Source organism: Oncorhynchus keta, chromosome 20 (genome assembly GCF_023373465.1).
Source record: "Oncorhynchus keta strain PuntledgeMale-10-30-2019 chromosome 20, Oket_V2, whole genome shotgun sequence".
Classification (NCBI taxonomy): Eukaryota; Metazoa; Chordata; class Actinopteri; order Salmoniformes; family Salmonidae; genus Oncorhynchus; species Oncorhynchus keta.
The window spans coordinates 42347486-42374366 of NC_068440.1; the positions used below are offsets into that span (position 1 = coordinate 42347486).

General features: G+C 46.4%; 1 pseudogene; it reads left to right on the forward strand.

Annotated features, from left to right (window-relative positions):
* Positions 1 to 302: 302 nt before the first annotated feature.
* On the forward strand, positions 303 to 23633 carry LOC127910105 (CYFIP-related Rac1 interactor A-like; annotated as a pseudogene).
* Positions 23634 to 26881: the final 3248 nt, after the last annotated feature.

The following is a 26881-nucleotide window of genomic DNA, read 5'->3' on the forward strand; positions in this document are numbered from 1 at the left end:
CTATAAACCGAACCCCAATCCCCCCACACACACCCTGTCCTATAAACCGAACCCCATCCCCCCCACACACACACCCTGTCCTATAAACCGACCCCCACACCCCCCACCACCCTGTCCTAATCCCCCCTGTCCTATAAACCGACCCCAATCCCCCACACACACCCTGTCCTATAAACCGAACCCCAATCCCCCCCCACACACACCCTGTCCTATAAACCGAACCCCAATCCCCCCACACCCTGTCCTATAAACCGAACCCCAATCCCCCCCCCACACACACCCTGTCCTATAAACCGAACCCCAATTCCCCCACACATACTCTCCTCTCCAAAATTAAACTTCCCATAATGCTCCTCTCTACTCTCAACCCCAACCTCCAAAACTCCATGTCCCATCATGCTCCTCTCCCTCCTCCAGATGCTCAGCCTACGGAGGCAGAGACGGCGGTATGGAACCAGGTCAGTGCTGTCCTGGAGGAGGCCCACGGCATCCTGGCTGAACTACAGTCATACAACGGGGCGGGACAGGAGATACGAGAGGTGAGGGGAGGGGTGTGGGGAGGGGTGGGGGGCAGGAGATACGAGAGGTGAGGGGAGGGGGGGGTGGGGGGCAGGAGATACGAGAGGTGAGGGGAGGGGTGTGTGTGTGGGGGGGGGGTGGGGGGGCAGGAGATACGAGAGGTGAGGGGAGGGGTGTGGGGGGGGGGGCAGGAGATACGAGAGGTGAGGGGAGGGGGTGTGTGTGTGGGGGAGGGGTGTGGGGGGGGGCAGGAGATACGAGAGGTGAGGGGAGGGGTGTGTGGGGAGATACGAGAGGTGAGGGGAGGGGTGTGTGGGGGGGGCAGGAGATACGAGAGGTGAGGGGAGGGGTGTGTGGGGGGGGGGTGGAGATGAGGGGAGGGGAGGGTGTGTGTGGGGGGAGGGGGTGTGTGGGGGGAGGGGTGTGTGTGTGGGGGGAGGGGTGTGGGGGGAGGGGGGAGGGGGGGCGGGACAGGAGATACGAGAGGTGAGGGGAGGGGTGTGGGGGGAGGGGGGGGGGCGGGACAGGAGATACGAGGGTGAGGGGAGGGGTGTGGGGGAGGGGGAGGGGGGGGACAGGAGATACGAGAGGTGAGGGGAGGGGTGTGGGGGAGGGGGAGGGGGGCGGGACAGGAGATACGAGAGGTGAGGGGAGGGGTGGGGGAGGGGGAGGGGGCGGGACAGGAGATAGGAGAGGGTGAGGGGAGGGGTGTGGGGGAGGGGGGGGGCGGGACAGGAGATACGAGAGGTGAGGGGAGGGGTGTGTGTGTGTGCAGGGAGGGGGAGGACAGGAGATACGAGAGGTGGTGGGAGGGGTGTGTGGTGGGGGGGGGTGTGTGGGGGGGGAGGGGTGTGTGGGGGGGGGGGGCAGGAGATACGAGAGGTGAGGGGAGGGGGTGTGTGGGGGGGGAGGGGTGTGGGGGGAGGGGTGTGTGTGTGTGGGGGGGGCAGGAGATACGAGAGGTGGGGGAGGGGTTTGTGTGTGTGTGGGGGAGGGGTGGGGGGGGGGTGTGTGTGGGGGGGAGGGGTGTGTGGGGGGGGGTGTCAGGAGATACGAGAGGTGAGGGGAGGGGTGTGTGTGTGGGGGAGGGGGTGTGGGGAGGGGTGTGTGGGGGGGGGGGCAGGAGATACGAGAGGTGAGGGGAGGGGTTTGTGGGGGGTGGGGACAGGAGATACGAGAGGTGAGGGGAGGGGTGTGTGTGTGCAGGGGGGGGAGGACAGGAGATACGAGAGGTGAGGGGAGGGGTGTGTGTGTGTGCAGGGAGGGGGAGGGGGGCAGGAGATACGAGAGGTGGTGAGGGGAGGGGTGTGTGTGTGTGGGGAGGGGGTGTGGGGGGGAGATACGAGAGGTGAGGGTGGGGTGTGTGTGTGTGTGTGTGTGTGTGTGGTGATGTGAGAGGTGTGTGGGTGTGTGTGTGTGTGTGTGTAGGGAGGGGGGGACAACAACGACGACTAAACAGAATATGAATATTTGTTAATGCCGTTAAGTGCTGTAACAAATGAAACCAAATTGCAATAGGTAGCCTGCTATTCTGATACACACAAATTACTATTCACAAATAATCATTTACCTGAATATATTCCTTCTCCGTTTTTAGTTATTATATTTATATATATGTTATCGTTCACCAGCTGTGTGCGTCTCTTAATTAGAGACACACACACACACACACACACACACACAAGCCACACGGCCACAAACGTTACACTAACGGTTCATCAAACAGTTTGACTGATCAAACGTTGGTCTTTAACGTGTGGTGGATGGGTGGTGTTGAGTCAAGTTCAAAGGTTTGCTCAGCTGTGTAACACACACACACACACACACACACACACACACACACACACACACACACACACACACACACACACACACACACACACACACACACACACACACACACACACACACACACACACACACACACACACACACACACACACACACACACACACACACACACACACAACTGTGATCTCTCTCACATCACAGACTTCAAAGCAGCCTAGGTGGTCAGCCAGGCATCAAAACACAGAACACACAACAATCACGACCATTGCTATTATCAACACCAGACAGGGAACCAGTGGCTTTAATTCCCACTCCTGTATCAACGACCACTGAGAAGAGAATAGCATGGTGGTTCAGCTTCGATCGCTCTATAGCGTAATAGTATTGAGTATATAGTATAGTATAGTACTAGCTTCCTGTTGTAGTTTACGTTCCATTCAAAGATATATTTTTTTATGGACAGCATAGACCTTGAAGTAATCAATAATATGGCTCTCACTAATCCAGTCCTGTCAGATCAGTGATGACTTAAGGAAGGAAATCCTTTTAATGTTAGAAATACTGGTTTCCATTCCAGATGAACATTCTATATTTCCCGAAATTGTGGATTGTGTCTTCTAAGTTTCCAGAGACCAGAGCTCTACTTCGGGAGCTTCCTCTCCTCTCCTTCTTCTCTTCCTTTGTTGTCATCTTCCTCACCTTCTTCTTCTCTCCCTCTTCCTCTGTCGTCATCTTCCTCACCTTCTTCTTCTTCCCCTCTTCCTCTGTCACTTCCTCACCTTCTTCTTATTCTCTCCCTCTTCCTCTGTCGTCATCCCTCACCTCTTCTCTCTCTTCCTCTGTCGTCTTCCTCACCTTCTTCTTCTTCTCTTCCTCTGTCTTCTTCTCACCTTCTTCTTCTTCTCTCCTCTTCCTCATCTTCCTCACCTTCTTCTTCTTCTCTCTCTTCCTCTGTCGTAATCTTCCTCACCTTCTTCTTCTTCTCTCCCTCTTCCTCATCTTCCTCACCTTCTTCTTCTTCTCTTCCTCTCCTCTCCCTTTTTCTCTTCCTCTGTCGTAATCTTCCTCACCTTCTTCTTCTTCTCTTCCTCTCCTCTCCCTTTTTCTCTTCCTCTGTCGTAATCTTCCTCACCTTCTTCTTCTTCTCTCCCTCTTCCTCATCTTCCTCACCTTCTTCTTCTTCTTCTCTTCCTCTCCTCTCCCTTTTTCTCTTCCTTTGTCGTAATCTTCCTCACCTTCTTATTCTCTCCCTCTTCCTCTGTCGTAATCTTCCTCACCTTCTTATTCTCTCTCTCCCTCTGTCGTAATCTTCCTCACCTTCTTATTCTCTCCCTCTTCCTCTGTCGTAATCTTCCTCACCTTCTTCTTCTTCTCTCCCTCTTCCTCATCTTCCTCACCTTCTTCTTCTTCTCTCCCTCTTCCTCTGTCGTAATCTTCCTCACCTTCTTCTTCTTCTTCTCTTCCTCATCTTCCTCACCTTCTTCTTCTCTCCCTCTTCCTCATCTTCCTCACCTTCTTCTTCTTCTTCTCTTCCTCTCCTCTCCTTTTTCTCTTCCTTTGTCGTAATCTTCCTCACCTTCTTATTCTCTCCCTCTTCCTCTGTCGTAATCTTCCTCACCTTCTTATTCTCTCTCTCCCTCTGTCGTAATCTTCCTCACCTTCTTATTCTCTCCCTCTTCCTCTGTCGTAATCTTCCTCACCTTCTTCTTCTTCTCTCCCTCTTCCTCATCTTCCTCACCTTCTTCTTCTTTCCCTCTTCCTCTGTCGTCATCTTCCTCACCTTCTTATTCTCTCCCTCTTCCTCTGTTATCTTCCTCACCTTCTTCTTCTTCTCTCCCTCTTCCTCTGTTGTTATCTTCCTCATCTTCTTCTTCTTCTCTTCCTCTTCCTCTGTCGTCATCTTCCTCTCCTTCTCCAGGCCATCCAGAATCCAGGTGATCTGCAGTTACAGGAGAAGGCCTGGAACGCAGTCTGCCCCCTGGTGGCCAAGCTCAAACGCTTCTACGAGTTCTCCCTCCGACTGGGTGGGTGACACACACACAAGCATGCACGCAAACACACACACACATACATACATGCACACACACACAGCTCTTTCCTCCTCTGCAGTAGCCTGACCTAGCAGGCAGGCAGCAGTTGCTAAGGCAACAACAGAACGCAGTCATCGAGCAGAGACAGAGAGACAGAGAGAGATGGTTACTTCTCACACTAACCACAGACCCTACACACTCCTCACACTAACCACAGACTCTACACACTTCTCACACTAACCACAGACCCTACACACTCCTCACACTAACCACAGACCCTACACACTTCTCACACTAACCACAGACCCTACACACTTCTCACACTAACCACAGACCCTACACACTTCTCACACTAACCACAGACCCTACACACTCCTCACACTAACCACAGACCCTACACACTTCTCACACTAACCACAGACCCTACACACTTCTCACACTAACCACAGACCCTACACACTCCTCACACTAAACACAGACCCTACACACGTATCACACTAAACACAGACCCTACACACTCCTCACACTAAACACAGACCCGACACACTTATCACACTAAACACAGACCCTACACACTTATCACACTAAACACAGACCCTACACACTTCTCACACTAAACACAGACCCTACACACTTCTCACACTAAACACAGACCCTACACACTCCTCACACAGACTCTACACACTCCTCACACTAAACACAGACCCTACACACTTATCACACTAAACACAGACCCTACACACTTCTCACACTAAACACAGACCCGACACACTCCTCACACAGACTCTACACACTCCTCACACTAAACACAGACCCTACACACTTATCACACTAAACACAGACCCTACACACTTTTCACACTAAACACAGACCCTACACACTTCTCACACTAAACACAGACCCTACACACTCCTCACACAGACTCTACACACTCCTCACACTAAACACAGACCCGACACACTTATCACACTAAACACAGACCCTACACACTTTTCACACTAAACACAGACCCTACACACTTCTCACACTAAACACAGACCCTACACACTCCTCACACAGACTCTACACACTCCTCACACTAAACACAGACCCGACACACTTCTCACACTAAACACAGACCCTACACACTCCTCACACAGACTCTACACACTTCTCACACTAAACACAGACCCTACACACTCCTCACACAGACCCTACACACTTCTCACACTAAACACAGACCCTACACACTTCAAGGGACTGGATCAGGAAGTAGCGAAACACAGACCCTCACGATGTTTGACACTAAACACAGACCCTACACACTTTTCCACTCCACATCCTCATCTTCCTCTCCTGTAATGCAGACCTTCACCAGTCCCTCCACATCCTCATCTTCCTCTCCTGAAACGCAGACCCGACACCAGTCACACTCCACATCCTCATCTTTTCACCTGTAACGCAGACCCTCACCAGTCCCTTCCACACTTCACAGACCCTCCACATCCTCATCTTCCTCTCCTGTACCACAGACCTTCACCAGTCCCCTCCACATCCCCATCTTCCTCTCCAAACAGACCTTCACCAGTCCCCTCCACATCCTCATCTTCCTCTCTGAAACACAGACCTTCACCAGTCCCCTCCACATCCTCATCTTCCTCTCCTGAAACAGACCTTCACAGTCCCTTCCACCTTCGACACACTTAGTCCCCTCCCTACATCCTCATCTTCCTCTCCTGAAGTAAACGCAGACTCTCACCAGTCCAAGAACAAACGCAGACCTTCACCAGTCCCCTCCACATCCCCATCTTCCTCTCCTGAAACGCAGACCTTCACCAGTCCCCTCCACATCCTCATCTTCCTCTCCTGAAACGCAGACCTTCACCAGTCCCCTCCACATCCTCATCTTCCTCTCCTGAAACGCAGACCTTCACCAGTCCCCCCTCCACATCCTCATCTTCCTCTCCTGAAACGCACACCTTCACCAGTCCCCTCCACATCCCCATCTTCCTCTCCTGTAACAGACCTTCACCAGTCCCCTCCACATCCTCATCTTCCTCTCCTGAAACGCAGACCTTCACCAGTCCCTTCCACCTTCACCAGTCCCCTCCACATCCCCATCTTCCTCTCCTGAAACGCAGACCTTCACCAGTCCCTCCACATCCTCATCTTCACTCCTGAAACGCAGACCCCAGTCCCTCCACATCCCCATCTTCCTCTCCTGAAACGCAGACCTTCACCAGTCCCCTCCACATCCTCATCTTCCTCTCCTGAAACGCAGACCTTCACCAGTCCCCTCCACATCCTCATCTTCCTCTCCTGAAACGCAGACCTTCACCAGTCCCCTCCACCTCCTCATCTTCCTCTCCTGAAACGCAGCTCTTCACCAGTCCCCTCCACATCCTCATCTTCCTCTCCTGTCACAGACCTTCACCAGTCCCCTCCACATCCCCATCTTCCTCTCCTGAAACGCAGACCTTCACCAGTCCCCTCCACATCCTCATCTTCCTCTCCTGTAACAGACCTTCACCAGTCCCCTCCACATCCCCATCTTCCTCTCCTGCAGTTTACTGAAGCACACGCGAAGACGGCAGTACTCTACTGATGATAGAAATACAATAGGTAGAATTCCCATACAGTGGCTCTGTGATGAGGAAGGATGTACCATTTGCTACCTGTTTAGAAAACTGAGAAAAGTCACAACAGTCTGAGAGGTGACGCAAGCAGTACACCCCTAACCCACAGGACATTACCAGGAACATTCTCTCTACTCACTCTATATCTACTTATTATACATCTATCTAGTATACTGGATATCTATGTAGCTCTCCAGTGGGCTAGCAGCAGGAGGAGGGAGATTAGACTTTTTAAATCTATTATATATCTATGCTCCAGTGGCTATGGGGTAGCAGCAGGAGGAGGGAGATTGGACTTTTTAAATCTATTATATATCTATGCTCCAGTGGCTATCAGCAGGAGGAGTATGGAGTTTCTCCATGCTCCAGTAGCTCTGAGCTAGCAGCAGGAGGAGGGGAGTTTCTAGATTCTGAGCTAGTTGGAGTTTCTATTAATTATATATCTATGCTCCAGTAGCTCTGAGCTAGCAGCAGGAGGAGATAGAGTGGAGTTTCTATTAATTATATATCTATGCTCCAGTGGCTATGGGGTATAGAGTGGAGTTTCTATTAATTATATATCTATGCTCCAGTAGCTCTGAGCTAGCAGCAGGAGGAGATAGAGTGGAGTTTCTATTAATTATATATCTATGCTCCAGTGGCTAGCTCTATTAATTATATATCTATGCTCCAGAGCTCTGAGCAGCAGGAGGAGGATGAGAGTGGAGTTTCTATTAATTATATCTATGCTATCTGCTAGCAGCAGTAGCTCTGAGCTAGCAGCAGGAGGAGGGAGAGTGGAGTTTCTATCCAGGCCGTCTCAGATAAAACACATCAGTACTGTATTTATAGAAGAGCTGTTGAATAGTTAATGATGCAGAGGGAAGGGATTGGTCCCCACGGGACAGGCTGGGCCATTACTTTGACAGAGCTACATGCATCTATACCGTGGTCTGGGTTCAATAGCATGCGAATGGACACCATAGTAAGGGATATGATTAGGACAAGAACACAGGAATGCAGACAATACTATTTATGAATTGCATGTGTGTAATGTGGCTATAAGACCGTTCTGAGGAGCCATTAGCTCTTATGAAAACTTACATGATCAGCTGACTGAATACGAATGGTAATGATACTAACGTTATGTACATGTGTCTTTGTAGAAAATGCCCTGCGTAGCCTGTTGGAGCGCTGACGAGCCCTCCCTACGCTCCCATGCAGCACCTAGAGAGAGAACAGGCTCTGGCCAAACAGTTCGCTGAGATACTCCACTTCACCCTCAGCTTCGACGAACTAAAGGTGATGAGGAGGAGGAGGGAATTGGGAGGAGGAGAGAAAGGGAGGAGGGGAGAGAGGGAGGGGGGGAGGGGAGGGATTTGGGAGGAGGAGGGAGGAGGGATTTGGGAGGAGGAGAGAAAGGAGGGAAGAGGGAGGGAGGGAGGGAGGGAGGGAGGGAGGGAGGGAGGGAGGGAGGGAGGGAGGGGAGGGAGGGAGGGAGGGAAGGAGGGAGGGAGGGAGGGAGGGAGGGAGGGGAGGGAGGGAGGGAGGGAGGGAGGGAGGGAGGGAGGGAGGGAGGGAGGGAGGGAGGGAGGGAGGGAGGGAGGGAGGGAGGGAAAGTGGTCCTTACCTTCATAACACTTCATATCCCTTTCCTATACATACTTCTACTTCCTGTTGTGAATGACCAGTCTTTCTCTCCTTCCTGTTGTGAATGACCAGTCTTTCTCCTTCCTGTTGTGAATGACCAGTCTTTCTCTACTTCCTGTTGTGAATGACCAGTCTTTCTCTCCTTCCTGTTGTGAATGACCAGTCTTTCTCTCCTTCCTGTTGTGAATGACCAGTATTTCTCCTTCCTGTTGTGAATGACCAGTCTTTCTCTACTTCCTGTTGTGAATGACCAGTCTTTCTCTCCTTCCTGTTGTGAATGACCAGTCTTTCTCTCCTTCCTGTTGTGAATGACCAGTCTTTCTCTCCTTCCTGTTGTGAATGACCAGTCTTTCTCCTTCCTGTTGTGAATGACCAGTCTTTCTCTCCTTCCTGCTGTGTTGTGAATGACCAGTATTTCTCTCCTTCCTGTTGTGAATGACCAGTCTTTCTCTCCTTCCTGTTGTGAATGACCAGTATTTCTCTCCTTCCTGTTGTGAATGACCAGTCTTTCTCTCCTTCCTGTTGTGAATGACCAGTCTTTCTCTCCTTCCTGTTGTGAATGACCAGTCTTTCTCTTTCCTGTTGTGAATGACCAGTCTTTCTCTCCTTCCTGTTGTGAATGACCAGTCTTTCTCTCTTCCTGTTGTGAATGACCAGTCTTTCTCCTTCCTGTTGTGAATGACCAGTCTTTCTCCCCTTCCTGTTGTGAATGACCAGTCTTTCTCTCCTTCCTGTTGTGAATGACCAGTCTTTCTCCTTCCTGTTGTGAATGACCAGTCTTTCTCTCCTTCCTGTTGTGAATGACCCGTCTTTCTCTCCTTCCTGTTGTGAATGACCCGTCTTTCTCTCCTTCCTGTTGTGAATGACCAGTCTTTCCCTCCTTCCTGTTGTGAATGACCAGTCTTTCTCCTCCTGTTGTGAATGACCAGTCTTTCTCCTCCTGTTGTGAATGACCAGTCTCTCTCCTTCCTGTTGTGAATGACCAGTCTTTCTCTCCTTCCTGTTGTGAATGACCAGTCTTTCTCTCTTCCTGTTGTGAATGACCAGTCTTTCTCTCCTTCCTGTTGTGAATGACCAGTCTTTCTCTACTTCCTGTTGTCCTTCAGTGGGACACTAGGTCATCTTAATGACCAGTATAAAGTACTGTTTTTTAACTTCCTTATTCTGAATGACCAGTCTTTCTCTCCTTCCTCCTCTGTGAATGACCAGTCTCCCCCCTCCTGTCTTTCCCCTCACCTCCCTCTCCCCCTCCCTGAATGACCAGTCTCTCTCCCCACCTCCCTCTCTCAATGACCAGTCTTTCTCTACTCCCCCTCCCTCTGAATGACTCCCTCTCTCCTTTCCCCTTCCCCATATAGTGAAAACCCAGCCATTCTGACTTCCTGTTACAGGAATGACCAGTAGAAACAGGCTGAACAACCTGTTGTGAATGACCATGTTGGCCTGTGCTTCCTGGTGCCTTTAACCTGGATCACTTGGCTAATCTGTCAGGAATGACAGTTGCTAGGTGAATAACAGTGTTCATTACAAACTGTTACCATAGTCACATGTGAAAAGATAAACCAGCTACTCATCACCACATGTGTTCCAGTCTCATCAACACAGTGTTTACTCATCACCACAGTGTTTACTCATCAACACAGTGTTTACTCATCAACACAGTGTTTACTCATCAACACAGTGTTTACTCATCAACACAGTGTTTACTCATCACCACAGTGTTTACTCATCACCACAGTGTTTACTCATCAACACAGTGTTTACTCATCACCACAGTGTTTACTCATCACCACATAGTACAGTGTTTACTCATCACCACAGTGTTTACTCATCACCACAGTGTTTACTCATCACCACAGTGTTTACTCGTCACCACAGTGTTTACTCATCACCACAGTGTTTACTCATCACCACAGTGTTTCCTCATCACCACAGTGTTCACTCATCACCACAGTGTTTACTCATCACCACAGTGTTTACTCATCACCACAGTGTTTACTCATCAGCCACAGTGTTTACTCATCAGGGAGGACACAGTGTTTACTCATCAACCACAGGTAAGGAAGGACAGTGTTTACTCATCACCACCAGGATGTTCAATCTCAGTCAAACAGTGTTCACTCAAACACCACAGTGTTAAAAGCTACTCATCACCACAGTGTTTACTCATCACCACAGTGTTCACTCATCACCACAGTGTTTACTCATCACCACAGTGTTTACTCATCACCACAGTGTTTACTCATCAACACAGTGTTTACTCATCACCACATAGTACAGTGTTTACTCATCACCACAGTGTTTACTCATCACCACAGTGTTTACTCATCACCACAGTGTTTACTCATCACCACAGTGTTTACTCATCACCACAGTGTTTACTCATCACCACAGTGTTTACTCATCACCACAGTGTTTACTCATCACCACAGTGTTTACTCATCACCACAGTGTTTACTCATCACCACATAGTACAGTGTTTACTCATCACCACAGTGTTTACTCATCACTACAGTGTTTACTCATCACCACAGTGTTTACTCATCAACACAGTGTTTACTCATCACCACATAGTACAGTGTTTACTCATCACCACAGTGTTTACTCATCAACACAGTGTTTACTCATCACCACAGTGTTTACTCATCAACACAGTGTTTACTCATCACCACAGTGTTTACTCATCAACACAGTGTTTACTCATCAACACAGTGTTTACTCATCAACACAGTGTTTACTCATCAACACAGTGTTTACTCATCACCACAGTGTTTACTCATCAACACAGTGTTTACTCATCAACACAGTGTTTACTCATCAACACAGTGTTTACTCATCACCACAGTGTTTACTCATCAACACAGTGTTTACTCATCAACACAGTGTTTACTCATCACCACAGTGTTTACTCATCACCACAGTGTTTACTCATCACCACAGTGTTTACTCATCAACACAGTGTTTACTCATCAACACAGTGTTTACTCATCACCACAGTGTTTACTCATCAACACAGTGTTTACTCATCACCACAGTGTTTACTCATCACCACAGTGTTTACTCATCACCACAGTGTTTACTCATCAACACAGTGTTTACTCATCAACACAGTGTTTACTCATCACCACAGTGTTTACTCATCACCACAGTGTTTACTCATCAACACAGTGTTTACTCATCACCACATAGTACAGTGTTTACTCATCACCACAGTGTTTACTCATCACCACAGTGTTTACTCATCACCACATGTTTAGTACAGTGTTTACTCATCAACACAGTGTTTACTCATCACCACAGTGTTTACTCATCACCACAGTGTTTACTCATCACCACAGTGTTTACTCATCACCACAGTGTTTACTCATCAACACACAGTGTGTTTACTCATCACCACAGTGTTTACTCATCACCACAGTGTTTACTCATCACCACAGTGTTCACTCATCACCACAGTGTTTACTCATCACAGTGTTCACAGTGTTTACTCATCACCACAGTGTTTACTCATCACCACAGTGTTTACTCATCACCACAGTGTTTACTCATCACCACATAATGTGTTTACTCATCACCACAGTGTTTACTCATCACCACAGTGTTCACTCATCACACAGTGTTTACTCATCACCACAGTGTTTACTCATCACCACAGTGTTTACTCATCACCACAGTGTTTACTCATCACCACAGTGTTTACTCATCACCACAGTGTTTACTCATCACCACAGTGTTTACTCATCACCACAGTGTTTACTCATCAACACAGTGTTTACTCATCAACACAGTGTTTACTCATCGCCACAGTGTTTACTCATCAACACAGTGTTTACTCATCACCACAGTGTTTACTCATCACCACAGTGTTTACTCATCACCACAGTGTTTACTCATCACCACAGTGTTTACTCATCAACACAGTGTTTACTCATCACCACATAGTACAGTGTTTACTCATCACCACAGTGTTTACTCATCACCACAGTGTTTACTCATCAACACAGTGTTTACTCATCACCACAGTGTTTACTCATCACCACAGTGTTTACTCATCACCACAGTGTTTACTCATCACCACAGTGTTTACTCATCAACACAGTGTTTACTCATCACCACAGTGTTTACTCATCACCACAGTGTTTACTCATCACCACAGTGTTTACTCATCACCACAGTGTTTACTCATCACCACAGTGTTTACTCATCACCACAGTGTTTACTCATCACCACAGTGTTTACTCATCACCACATAGTACAGTGTTTACTCATCACCACAGTGTTTACTCATCACCACAGTGTTTGCTTAAATGAATTGCAAACAGGAAAAGTATTGAATGATGTCACATTAGATGACTTAATAATTCACAACAGTTAAAGTGGAATCCTGTGCCAAATATGCAAATGTTGCCTTGTTCAAAACCATCTCTCTCTGCTGCAGTTGGAGGCAGAGAACGAGGTGAACAATGAGATGGCCAATCGGATGTCTCTGTTCTACGCCGAGGCCACGCCCATGCTGAAGACCCTGAGTAACGCCACCACCAAGTTTGTGTCAGAGGTCAGTCAGGGGTCACGTCCCCTGTCCCCTTGTTCTAGTCCCTACCTCCTTCCCCCATCACACCCCTCCCTCTGGTTCTTAACGACAACTAGCGCCAACTCCTGCCCCCTTAAACAAGAGCCAATACTAGTCTTTACGAAAGCTACCAACCCAAGTCAAATCAAATCAAATGTATTTATATAGCCCTTCTTACATCCGCTGTACAGAAACCCAGCCTAACACCCCAAACAGCAAGCAATGCAGGTGTAGAAGCACGCTGGCTAGGAAAAACTCCCTAGAATGGCCAAAACCTAGGAAGAAACCTAGAGAGGAACCAGGCTATGAGGGGTGGCCAGTCCTCTTATGGCTGTGCTGGGTGGAGATTATAATGATTATAATTATAAGATTATAATTATAATTATTATGTTCAAAGATGACCAGCATGGTCAAATAATAGTAATCACAGTGAACAGGTCAGGGTTCCATAGCCGCAGGCAGAATAGTTGAAACTGGAGCAGCAGCACGGCCAGGTGGACTGGGGACAACAAGGACTCATCAGGCCAGATAGTCCTGAGGCATGGTCCTAGGGCTCAGGTACTCCGAGAGAAAGAGAAAGAAAGAGAGAATTAGAGAGAGCATACTTAAATTCACACAGGACACCGGATAAGACAGGATAAGTGCTCCAGATATAACAGACTGGCCCTAGCTCCCCGACACATAAACTACTGCAGCATAAATACTGGAGGCTGAGACAGGAGGGGTCAGGAGACACTGTGGCCCCATCCGATGATACCCCCAGACAGGGCCAAACAGGCAGGATATAACCCCACCCACTTTGCCAAAGCACAGCCCCCACACCACTAGAGGGATATCTTCAACCACCAACTTACCATCCTGAGACAAGGCCGAGTATAGCCCACAAAGATCCCTGCCACGGCACAACCCAAGGGGGGGCGTCAACCCAGACAGGAAGATCACATCAGTGACTCAACCCACTCAAGTGACGCATCCCTCCTAGGGACGGCATGGAAGAGCACCAGTAAGCCAGTGACTCAGCCCCTGTAATAGGGTTAGAGGCAGAGAATCCCAATGGAAAGAGGGCAGGCAGAGACAGCAAGGACAGCAAGGGCGGTTCGTTGCTCCAGAGCCTTTCTGTTCACCTTCACACTCCTGGGCCAGACTACACTCAATCATAGGACCTACTGAAGAGATGAGTCTTCACCTTATACTAGCATCACCACACCCCAAGTCCCCTATACTAGCCTCACCACACCCCAAGTCACCCTATACTAGCCTCACTACAACCCAAGTCACCCTATACTAGCCTCACTACAACCCAAGTCACCCTATACTAGCCTCACCACACCCCAAGTCACCCTATACTAGCCTCACTACAACCCAAGTCACCCTATACTAGCCTCACCACACCCCAAGTCACCCTATACTAGCCTCACCACACCCCAAGTCACCCTACACTAGCCGCACCACACCCCAAGTCACCCCACTAGCCTCACCACACCCCAAGTCACCCTATACTAGCCTCACCACACCCCAAGTCACCCTACACTAGCCTCACCACACCCCAAGTCACCCTATACTAGCCTCACCACACCCCAAGTCACCCTAAACTAGCCTCATCACACCCCAAGCCTGGTATTTACTCTCCATCTCCCCCCAGGGGCCAGCGTAGGTATTTACTCCGTCTCCCCCCAGGGGCCAGCGTAGGTATTTACTCTCTGTCTCCCTCCAGGGACCAGCGTAGGTATTTACTCTGTCTCGCCCCAGAGGCCAGCGTAGGTATTTATTCTGTCTCCCCCCAGAGGCCAGCGTAGGTATTTACGCTCCGTCTCCCCCCAGGGGCCAGCGTAGGTATTTACTCCGTCTCCCCCCAGGGGCCAGCGTAGGTATTTAATCTCCGTCTCCCTCCAGGGGCCAGAGTAGGTATTTACTCTCCGTCTCCCCCCAGGGGCCAGCGTAGGTATTTACTCTCCGTCTCCCCCCAGGGGCCAGCGTAGGTATTTACTCTCCGTCTCCCCCCAGGGGCCAGCGTAGGTATTTACTCTCCGTCTCCCCCCAGGGGCCAGCGTAGGTATTTACTCTCCGTCTCCCCCCAGGGGCCAGCGTAGGTATTTACTCTCCGTCTCCTGGGTATTTAATCTCTGTCTCCCCCTGCTGTCTGTGTTACAGAATAAGACCTTACCCATTGAAGACACCACAGACTGTCTGAGCACCATGGCCTGTGTGTGTCGCGTCATGCTGGAGACCCCGTGAGTAGCTCTCTTTTTCTAGTCCTGTCTTTCTCTAGTCCTGTCTTTCTCTAGTCCTCTTTTTCTCTAGTCCTTTCTTTCTCTAGTCCTTTCATTCTCTAGTCCTTTCATTCTCTAGTCCTTTCTTTCTCTAGTCCTTTCTTTCTCTAGTCCTTTCTTTCTCTTGTCCTCTCTTTCTCTAGTCCTTTCTCTAGTCCTTTCTCTAGTCCTTTCTTTCTCTAGTCCTTTCTTTCTCTAGTCCTTTCTTTCTCTCGTCTCTTTCTCTAGTCCTTTCTCTTGTCCTCTCTTTCTCTAGTCTCTTTCTCTAGTCCTTTCTTTCTCTAGTCCTTTCTTTCTCTAGTCCTTTCTTTCTCTAGTCCTTTCTTTCTCTAGTCTCTTTCTCTAGTCCTTTCTTTCTCTAGTCCCTTTCTGTCTCTAGTCCTCTCTGTCTCTAGTCCTTTCTTTCTCTAGTCTCTTTCTTTCTCTAGTCCTTTCTTTCTCTAGTCTCTTTCTTTCTCTGGTCTCTTTCTCTAGTCTCTTTCTATAGTCTCTTTCTCTAGTCTCTTTCTCTAGTCTCTTTCTCTAGTCTCTTTCTCTAGTCTCTTTCTCTAGTCTCTTTCTCTAGTCCCTTTCTCTAGTCTCTTTCTCTAGTCCTCTCTTTCTCTAGTCCTCTCTTTCTCTAGTCCTCTCTTTCTCTAGTCCTCTCTTTCTCTAGTCCTCTCTTTCTCTAGTCTCTTTCTCTAGTCTCTTTCTCTAGTCCTCTTTCTCTAGTCTCTTTCTCTAGTCCTCTTTCTCTAGTCCTCTCTTTCTCTAGTCCTCTCTTTCTCTAGTCTCTTTCTCTAGTCCTCTTTTCTCTAGTCTCTTTCTCTAGTCTCTTTCTCTAGTCCTCTCTTTCTCTAGTCCTCTCTTTCTCTAGTCTCTCTTTCTCTAGTCTCTTTCTTTCCTCTCTTTCTCTAGTCCTCTTTCTCTAGTCTCTTTCTCTCTTTCTCTAGTCTCTTTCTCTAGTCCTCTTTCTCTAGTCCCTTTCTCTAGTCTCTTTCTCTAGTCTCTTTCTCTAGTCCTCTCTTTCTCTAGTCCTCTCTTTCTCTAGTCCTCTCTTTCTCTAGTCCTCTTTCTCTAGTCCTCTTTCTCTAGTCCTCTTTCTCTAGTCTCTTTCTCTAGTCCTTTCTTTTCTAGTCTCTCCTTCTTTTACTAGTCACCTCTCTATTTCTTACTGTCTCTCTTGCTCTGATTAGCTCCACTCTTTCCATCCTCTCTCTCTCGTCATCTTATGACTCTAGTCCTCTTTCCCTAGTCCTTCTTTTACCTCTTATCTTTATCCCTCTCTTCCCCTAGTCCTCTCTCCATATCCCCGTCTCCCTCTCAATTCAATTTCAATTGAGTCTTATTCTCTATGTCAACATTTCCAAATCAAGTGACATATGCAAATAGTTAAAGTACAAAAAGTCCTCTTGAATTTACAATGGTGTTTGTTCTTCACTGGTTGCCCTTTTCTTTGGCAACAGGTCACACTCTTGCTGCTGTGATGGAACACTTTTCTCCCAGTATATGTCAAAACTGGGTTTGTTTTCAAATGTACTTTTCTACTCTCTGTTTAGGGCCAAATAGCATTCTAGTTGTCTCTGTTTTTTTAAATTCTTTCCAATGTGTCAAGTAATTATCTTTTTGATTTCTCATGATTTGGTTGGGTCTAATTGTGCTGCTGTCTTCTGCTGTTTGTGTTTGTGAACCTACATCTTTCTACATCTCTCTGTAGGTGATGGCTCTTTATGGACTTTGGTAATTGCTTCTTTTTATGTCATCTTTTATGAAATTTGGTCATTTGCGGGTGTCTGCCTGGTTCTGCTCTGCACACATAATTTGGTGTTTGTGCAGAATTCTGCATGCAGTCTTCATTTGGTGTTTGTGCAGAATTCTGCATGCAGTCTTCATTTGGTGTTTGTGCAGAATTCTGCATGCAGCTCTTTTGGTGTTTATCCCTTTGGTGTTTGTGCAGAATTCTGCATGCAGTTTCATTTGAAGCATGGATTTGGTTGTGCAGGGAAATGCAGTCTTCATTTGTGTTTGTGCAGACTGCATTTTCCAAATCTGCATGCAGTCTTCATTTGCAAATATGTCTAAAGTGTTTGTGCAGAATTCTGCAATCTTCAAAATTCTGCAACTTCATTTGGTGTTTGTGCAAATATGCAGTCTTCATTTGTGTGAGAATTCTGCACAATGGTGTTTGTGCAGAATTCTGCATGCAGTCTTCATTTGGTGTTTGTGCAGAATTCTGCATGCAGTCTTCATTTGGTGTTTGTGCAGAATTCTGCATGCAGTCTTCATTTGGTGTTTGTGCAGAATTCTGCATGCAGTCTTCATTTGGTGTTTGTGCAGAATTCTGCATGCAGTCTTCAAATTTGCTGTTTGATGGCAGAATTTCACCCAGTAGATATGGTCTTCATTTGGTTTATCAGAACTCTGCATGGTTTGTTTTCAAATGTACTCTTCATTTGGTGTTTGTGCAGAATTCTGCTGTTTATTTGGGCCAAATAGCATGCAGTCTTCAGTTGTCTCTGTTTTTTTGGTGTTTGTGCAGAATTCTTTCTTCATTTGTGTTTGTGCAGAGTATGCAGTCTATTTGGTGTTTGTGCAGAATTCTGCATGCAGTCTTCATTTGGTGTTTGTGCAGAATTCTGCATGCAGTCTTCATTTGGTGTTTGTGCAGAATTCTGCATGCAGTCTTCATTTGTGTTTGTGCAGAATTCTGCTGCAGTCTTCATTTGGTGTTTGTGCAGAATTCTGCATGCAGTCTTCATTTGGTGTTTTTGCAGAATCCTATGGCTCTGTGGGGTCTGTTTGTGTTTTGCAGAATTCTGCATGCAGTCTTCACCTACATCTCTTCTGTAGGTGATGGCTTCATTTGTGTTTGTGCAGAATTCTGCATGCAGTCTTCATTTGGTTTGTGTAATTGCTTCTTTTTTGGTGGTTGTAAAATTTGCACAGTCTTTTTGGTGAAATTCTGCATGCAGTCTTCATTTGGTGTTTGTGCAGAATTCTGCATGGTCTTCTTTGGTGTTTGTGCAGAATTCTGCACAGTCTTCATTTGGTGTTTGTGCAGAATTCTGCATGCAGTCTTCATTTGGTGTTTGTGCAGAATTCTGCATGCAGTCTTCATTTGGTGTTTGTGCAGAATTCTGCATGCAGTCTTCATTTGGTGTTTGTGCAGAATTCTGCATGCAGTCTTCATTTGGTGTTTGTGCAGAATTCTGCATGCAGTCTTCATTTGGTGTTTGTGCAGAATTCTGCATGCAGTCTTCATTTGGTGTTTGTGCAGAATTCTGCATGCAGTCTTCATTTGGTGTTTGTGCAGAATTCTGCATGCAGTCTTCATTTGGTGTTTGTGCAGAATTCTGCATGCAGTCTTCATTTGGTGTTTGTGCAGAATTCTGCATGCAGTCTTCATTTGGTGTTTGTGCAGAATTCTGCATGCAGTCTTCATTTGGTGTTTGTGCAGAATTCTGCATGCAGTCTTCATTTGGTGTTTGTGCAGAATTCTGCATGCAGTCTTCATTTGGTGTTTGTGCCATTTTGTGAATTCTTGGTTGGTGAGCGGACCCCAGACCTCACAACCATAAAGGGCAATGGGTTCTATAACTGATTCAAGTATTTTTTTGTTAGAACCAAATTAGTATGCCAAATTTTTTGATGGCATAGAAGGATCTTCTTGCCTTGTCTCTCAGATCGTTCACAGCTTTGTGGAAGTTACCTGTGGCGCTGAGGTTTAGGCCGAGGGATGTATAGTATTTTGTGTGCTCCCGGGCAAATGTGTCTAGATGGATTTTGCATTTGTGGTCCTGGCAACTGGACCTTTTTTGGAACACCATTATATTGGTCTTACTGAGATTTACTGTCAGGGCCCATGTCTGTCAGGGCCCAGGTCTGTCAGGGCCCAGGTCTGACAGAATCTGTGCAGAAGATCTAAGTTCTGCTGTAGGCCCTCCTTGTTTGGTGACAGAAGCACCTGATCATCAACAAACAATAGACATTTAACTTCAGATTCTAGTAGGGGGAGGCCAGGTGCTGCAGACTGTTCTAGTGCCCTCACCTTATTCGTAGATGCAGTTCAAGTCAGAAGTTTACATACACCTTTGCCAAATACATTTAAACCCAGTTTATCACAATTCCTGACCTTGAATCCTAGTAAAAATTCCCTGTCTTAGGTCAGATAGGATCACCACATTATTTTAAGAATGTGAAATGTCAGAATAATAGTAGAAAAAAAATATTTATTTATTTATTTCAGCTTTTATTTCTTTCATCACATTCCCAGTGGGTCAGAAGTTTACATACACTCAATTAGTATTTGGTAGCATTGCCTTTATATTGCTTAACTTGGGTCAATCGTTTCGGGTAGCCTTCCACAAGCTTCCCACAATAAGTTAAGTGAATATTGGCCCATTCTTCCTGACAGTGCTGGTGTAACTGAGTCAGGTTTGTAGGCCTCCTTGCTCGCACATGCTTTTTCAGTTCTGCCCACAAATTTTCTATAGGATTGAGGTCAGGACTTTGTGATGGCCACTCCAATGCCTTGACTTTGTTGTCCTTAAGCCATTTTGCCACAAATTTGGAAGTATGCTTGGGTCAATGTCCATTTGGAAGACCCATTTGCGACCAAGCTATAACTTCCTGACTGATGTCTTGAGATGTTGCTTCAATATATCCACATAATTTTCCACCCTCATGATGCCATCTATTTTGTGAAGTGCACCAGTCCCTCCTGCAGCAAAGCACCTCCACAACATGATGCTGCCACCACCGTGCTTCACGGTTGGGATGGTGTTCTTCGGCTTGCAAGCCATCCCCCTTTTTCCTCCAAACATAACGATGGTCATTACGGCCAAACAATTCTATTTTTATTTCATCAGACCAGAGGACTTTTCTCCAAAAAGTACGATCTTTGTCCCCATGTGCAGTTGCAAACCGTAGTCTGGCTTTTTTATGGTGGTTTTGGAGCAGTGGCTTCTTCCTTGCTGAGCGGCCTTTCAGGTTATGTCGATGTAGGACTCGTTTTACTGTGGATATAGATACTTTGTACCTGTTTCCTCCAGCATCTTCACAAGGTCCTTTGCTGTTGTTCTGGGATTGATTTGCACTTTTTGCACCAACATATGTTCATCTCTAGGAGACAGAACGCATCTCCTTTCTGAGCGGTATGGCGGCTGCGTGGTTCCCATGGTGGTTAAACTTGAGTACTATTGTTTGTACAGATGAACGTGGTACCTTTAGACATTTGGAAATTGCTCCCAAGGATGAACCAGACCTGTGGAGGTCTACAATGTTTTTCTGAGGTATTAGCTCATTTCTTTTGATTTTCCCATGATATAAAGCAAAGAGGCACTGAGTTTGAAGGTAGGCCTTGAAATACTTCCACAGGTACACCTCCAATTGACTCAAATTATGTCAATTAGCCTATAAGAAGCTTATAATGCCATGACATAATTTTCTGGAATTTTCCAAGCTGTTTAAAACCTCTCTGGGATATGTGGGATGGTAGCGTCCCACCTGGCCAACATCCAGTGAAAATGCAGAGCGCCAAATTCAAATAAATTACTATAAAATTAAACTTCGATGAAATCACACATTCAATATACCAAATTAAAGCTACACTTGTTGTGAATCCAGCCAACGTGTCAGATTAAAAAAATGCTTTACTGCGAAAGCAAACGATGCTATTATCTGAGGATAGTAAACAAAGAGAGAAAAGTATATTTCAACCCCTGGAGGCGCGACACAAATCCAGAAAAACACAGGTCCCAACGTGACTACAAAATATCTCAAAAATTACCTGTAAACTTTGCCAAAACATTTCAAACTACTTTTGTAATACAACTTTAGGTATTTTTTTTTATCAAATTGAAGACGGGATATACTGTGTTCAATACCGGAGGAAAACAAAGTGGAGCGTGCTTTCAGGTCACGAGCCTCTAACAAAGAGACTCGAACCTCGTTCTGAACAGTCTTACTTCTTCATTTCTCAAAGCAACCAATTTCTAAAGACTGCTGACATCCAGTGGCAGCGGTAGGAACTGCAGGAAAGTCCCTTAGAAATCTGGATTCCCAATGAAAGCCATTGAAGAGAGAGTGACCTCAAAACAAAACAAAACTCTGAACGGTTTGTCCTCGGGGTTTCGCCTGCCAAATACGTTCTGTTATACTCACAGACACGATTCAAACAGTTTTAGAAACTTCAGAGTGTTTTCTATCCAAATCTACTAATAATATGCATATCTTATCTTAGCTTCTGGGCCTGAGTAGCAGGCTGTTTACTTTGAACACGCTTCTCATCCGGACGTGAAAATACTGCCCCCTATCACAAATACTGGTCCCAAAGTAGTTAAAGGCACAGTCAACTTAGTGTATGTAAACTTCTGACCCACTGAAAATGTGATACAGTGAATTATAAGTTTTTAAAAAATCTGTCAGTAAACAATTGTTGGAAAAATGACTTGTGTCATCATGCACAAAGTAGATGTTCTAACCGACTTGCCGAAACTATAGTTTGTTAACAAGAAAGTGGTTGAAAAAAACAGTTTTAATGACTCTAACCTAAGTTTATGTAAACCTCCGACCTCAACTGTCTATATGTTGAAGAAGGCGGGGCTTTAGCCACGGCCATGTGGAAAGAAATGTGTCTGTTTTTTGCTAATTTTAACACACGTGTTGTTTGTTTACATGGATTCTATTATGTCGTATGTTATTCCCCCCAACACCAGTTTACATCAATTGTATAGCAGACCCTCACGCCAAATTGGGTCAAAAAAAGAAATTGAAATCAACAAAGCTTTGAGAAGACTGTCTTTGGTTTGGTTTGTTTGTCAATTAGGGTGAGCAGGGTGAAAACGTGGTCTGTAATTTGTTTTAAAAAAAAGCCAATTTGACATTTGCTCAGTACATTGTTTTCACTGAGTCTGCTGTTAATGATAATGCAGAGGATTTTCGCAAGGTTGCTGTTGACACATTATTGGCATGATAACTCATTATCATAAAAGTCATTATCAAAAGAACATCAGCGCCTTAAAGCTGATTAAAGCAATAACAATCCCGCTCTCTTTCTCTCTCCCTTTCTCTACCCCCTTACTCTCTCACCCTCCCTCTGCCTCTCTCTCCCTCTTTCTACCCCCTTTCCCCCTTCCTCTCCCCCACCTACCTCTCTCCGATCCCTTCCCCCTCCGTCCCTCTCCTCTCTCCATAGTGAGTACCGTTGTAGGTTCACCAACACAGACACCATGTTGTTCTGTATGAGGGTGATGGTGGGAGTGATCATTCTGTACGACCATGTCCACCCTGTAGGAGCCTTTGCCAAGACCTCCAAAATAGACGTAAGACACACAAACATCCATGTTTCTACTCTTATACTGCTTAACATGCTGATTCTATCTGACCACACATGCCTTGATGTCCTCAAGTAGGGTGATGACCTTAGTCTAAAGTGGTGTGTGTCTTTGGTTTGTGTTTCTACAGATGAAGGGCTGCATCAAGGTGCTGAAAGAACAGCCTTCCAACAGTGTGGAGGGGCTATTGAACAGAGAGAGGGAGGCACTGAGGTGAGGAGGGAGGGAGGGAGGGGGAGAGGCAGAGGAGAGAGGCAGGGGAGGCAGAGGGAGGGAGGGAGGGAGGGAGGGAGGGAGGGAGGCAGAGGGAGGAGGAGGGCAGAGGAGGGAGGGAGGGAGGGAGGGAGGGAGGGAGGGAGGGAGGGAGGGGGAGGGAGGGAGGGAGGGAGGGAGAGGAGAGAGAGAGAGAGAGAGAGAGAGAGAGAGAGAGAGAGAGAGAGAGAGAGAGAGAGAGAGGGAGAGAGAGAGGCAGAGAGAGGGAGGCAGAGAGAGGGAGGCAGAGAGAGGGAGAGGCAGAGAGGGAGAGGCAGAGAGGGAGAGGCAGAGAGGGAGAGGCAGAGAGGGAGAGGCAGAGAGGGAGAGGCAGAGAGAGAGAGGCAGAGAGGCAGAGAGAGAGGAGAGAGAGAGAGAGAGAGAGAGGAGAGAGAGAGAGGCAGAGAGAGAGAGAGAGAGAGAGAGAGAGAGAGAGAGAGAGAGAGAGAGAGAGAGAGAGAGAGAGAGAGAGAGGTAGAGCTTGTAGCTTGTATGTACATATACTCATCTCACATGTCTTTCTCTCCTCCTGTCCTCTCCCCCTTCTCTCCTCCCATCCTCTCCTCTCCCTCCTCTCCAGGTATACGACCCGACATCTAAACGACGACAGCACCTCCAAACAAATCAGGGCTCTTCTCCAATGAGAGTGAGAGGAGCAGAGAGAGGGAAGGAAGATGAGATAGCGAACACGGAGGGAGATGAAGAAGAACGAGGGGTGAACAAACTGTGGTGCTGAATCCTGTTTGTTTACAAGAATGAAAAGCAAAATGATCTGGTCTGATAAGAAAAGAACAAGTCTATGTGTTGCTCATCATTCTGTCTCCCATTTTGTAAAAAAGAAAATGAAGGAAGAGAAACTATAGAGATATATATTAAAGAGAAAAATAGTGAAAAAAAATAAATAAACAAGTGTTACAAGATGGAAATAAGACTAAAGAAGAAGAACAACAAGGAAAAAGCTATATTAATGAGACTAAAGAAGAAGAACAACAAGGAAAAAGCTATATTAATAAGACTAAAGAAGAAGAACAACAAGGAAAAAGCTATATTAATAAGACTAAAGAAGAAGAACAACAAGGAAAAAGCTATATTAATGAGACTAAAGAAGAAGAACAACAAGGAAAAAGCTATATTAATAAGACTAAAGAAGAAGAACAACAAGGAAAAAGCTATATTAGAAAATCTACAGTCAGTAAACAAAACTAAAAAAAAAAACAACTGAAAATAAACACAAAAATATTAATATTCCGTACAACAACGTTAGTCTGAACAATATTTTTGCACTGGTGTAGAATATAAACAACGCTGTCTGTTAGTCTCGAAGTAGCCACTGTAAAGATTTAAACCAGGCTCCATTACAAACATTAAAGAATAAGACTGGGAATGACAAAACGGCCTGATTCCAAACCAATAGCTTGTCCCTTTCCAAAAGTCCTGCCTCCTCCAAGCTAAAAGGACTTGGAGTTATATGCAGTACAAATCCAAACAAGGTCCTAGGGATCGGGATGAGGTATTGGTTTGGGACTGGGCACCTGTGTAGATTAGGCTCAGTCTCTGCATTGAGGGTCCATCCCAATCGTCTAAAGGGGCTTCCTCCACTCCTCACCCTCTCCTCATTTCCTCTCCTTCATCTGTACTGAACTGAAAACACAGGTGTTAAGTTAATGTGATGGATACAAACCAGAAATGAGCTCTCACTTTGCTCGGCTCTTTCACATCATTGCATATGAAGGAAAGTCAGAAAGGAGACATGGAGGGAAATCTATTTTTTAGCGTATTGAGATGCACCCAGATACTCCATGTTGATTTCCTCATCATACAACCACTCCTATTGATCCTAACCCCGCCCCCTCCCATCCACTTGCATTGTAACCATGGGAGCTGTGGGTGTTCTTGGCACTAGTATGTAACGTTACACCGTAAATGGAGTCTGTGATTCGGACCTCTTTATGGTGCCAAAACCTTTGATGATCCACATTAAAGTTCATGCAACTTTTCATACAACAAGTGTCAAAGCTACTGCATCATCAGAAGGTGAGGATTGAGTTAAGGAGATAGTGACTACAACACGCCTTGTAACACTGCTTGATATCTCTCTTTAAGGGGTTAAGGAGATAGTGACTACAACAAGCCTTGTAACACTGCTTGATATCTCTCTTTAAGGGGTTAAGGAGATAGTGACTACAACACGCCTTGTAACACTGCTTGATATCTCTCTTTAAGGGGTTAAGGAGATAGTGACTGACTACTAGATATCTATCTCTAGGGGGTTAAGGAGATAGTGACTGACTACTAGATATCTATCTTTAGGGGGTTAAGGAGATAGTGACTGACTACTAGATATCTATCTCTAGGGGGTTAAGGAGATAGTGACTGACTACTAGATATCTATCTTTAGGGGTTTAAGGAGATAGTGACTGACTACTAGATATCTATCTCTAGGGGGTTAAGGAGATAGTGACTGACTACTAGATATCTATCTCTAGGGGGTTATTTAAGGAGATATTGACCATAAGCATTTTGCTACACTCACATCTGCTAACCATGTGTATGTGACCAATAAAATTTGATTTAAAACATAAAGAGAAGGGCAGAGACAAGCCTATCAGGGAGAGACTAAGGCAACATCATAAGAGGATAGATACATGCAGAAACACACACACACACACACACACACACACACACACACACACACACACACACACACACACACACACACACACACACACACACACACACACACACACACACACACACACAGAGAGAGTCATCATTAGATCACTCAGAGATTCGCAGTGTAAATAAGTGGGCGAGCTGAGTATTTTCTCATCAGGCTCCTACAAGGCCAGCTCGGGTCCTCCAGGATAGAATACACAACAACAATAACAAGCGTGCTTATGATCCACTAGAGAGTTCTTCTTTTAGTATGAGGCAAATAAACAGTTAAGTCACTGAATAGGTGGGTATTGAAAATAAAGAATTTCAAAAGGAGATTTTACAAAGCATTGTTGTACTTTCCATGTCGATAAACCTCATTCTAACTTCATTTGAGCTCATAATGTATTTTCTATACAGGGGTATGTGGCACAAGCATATTCTGTATAAATATATAGACGGCATGTTGTAAAAGTTCTGACATAAAAGGTGGTTTTATTCCTTTTTAATTGTTCAGTGAAGCTGACATTGGGTGTGTGTTGTCTCTCTCAGAAATACAACGGCTTGGCTTGGACCATTGGACTTGCTATAGTGAGTCATATGTTTCAAAAAAATTCAAACTTCATCTAGGAGGGGGCTAAGGGGGCTCCATCTAGGGGGGCTAAAGGGGCTTTAAATAGGGGGCCTAAGGGGCTTCATCTAGGGGGACTAAAGGGGCGGGACTAAAGGGGCTTCATCTGGGGGTGGGACTAAAGGGGCTTCATCTAGGGGGACTAAAGGGGCTTCATCTAGTGGGGGGACTAAAGGGGCTTCATCTAGTGGGGGACTAAAGGGGCTTCATCTAGTGGGGGGACTAAAGGGGCTTCATCTAGTGGGAGGGGACTAAAGGGGCTTCATCTAGTGGGGGGGACTAAAGGGGCTTCATCTAGTGGGGGGACTAAAGGGGCTTCATCTAGGAGGGGGGACTAAAGGGGCTTCATCTAGGAGGGGGACTAAAGGGGCTTCATCTAGGAGGGGGGACTAAAGGGGCTTCATCTAGGAGGGGGGACTAAAGGGGCTTCATCTAGGAGGGGGACTAAAGGGGCTTCATCTAGGAGGGGGGACTAAAGGGGCTTCATCTAGGGGGGACTAAAGGGGCTTCATCTAGGAGGGGGGACTAAAGGTGATTCATATAGGATGGGGGGCTAAAGGGGCTTCATCTAGGAGGGGGGCACTAAAGGGGAGCTGTCCATTTGCT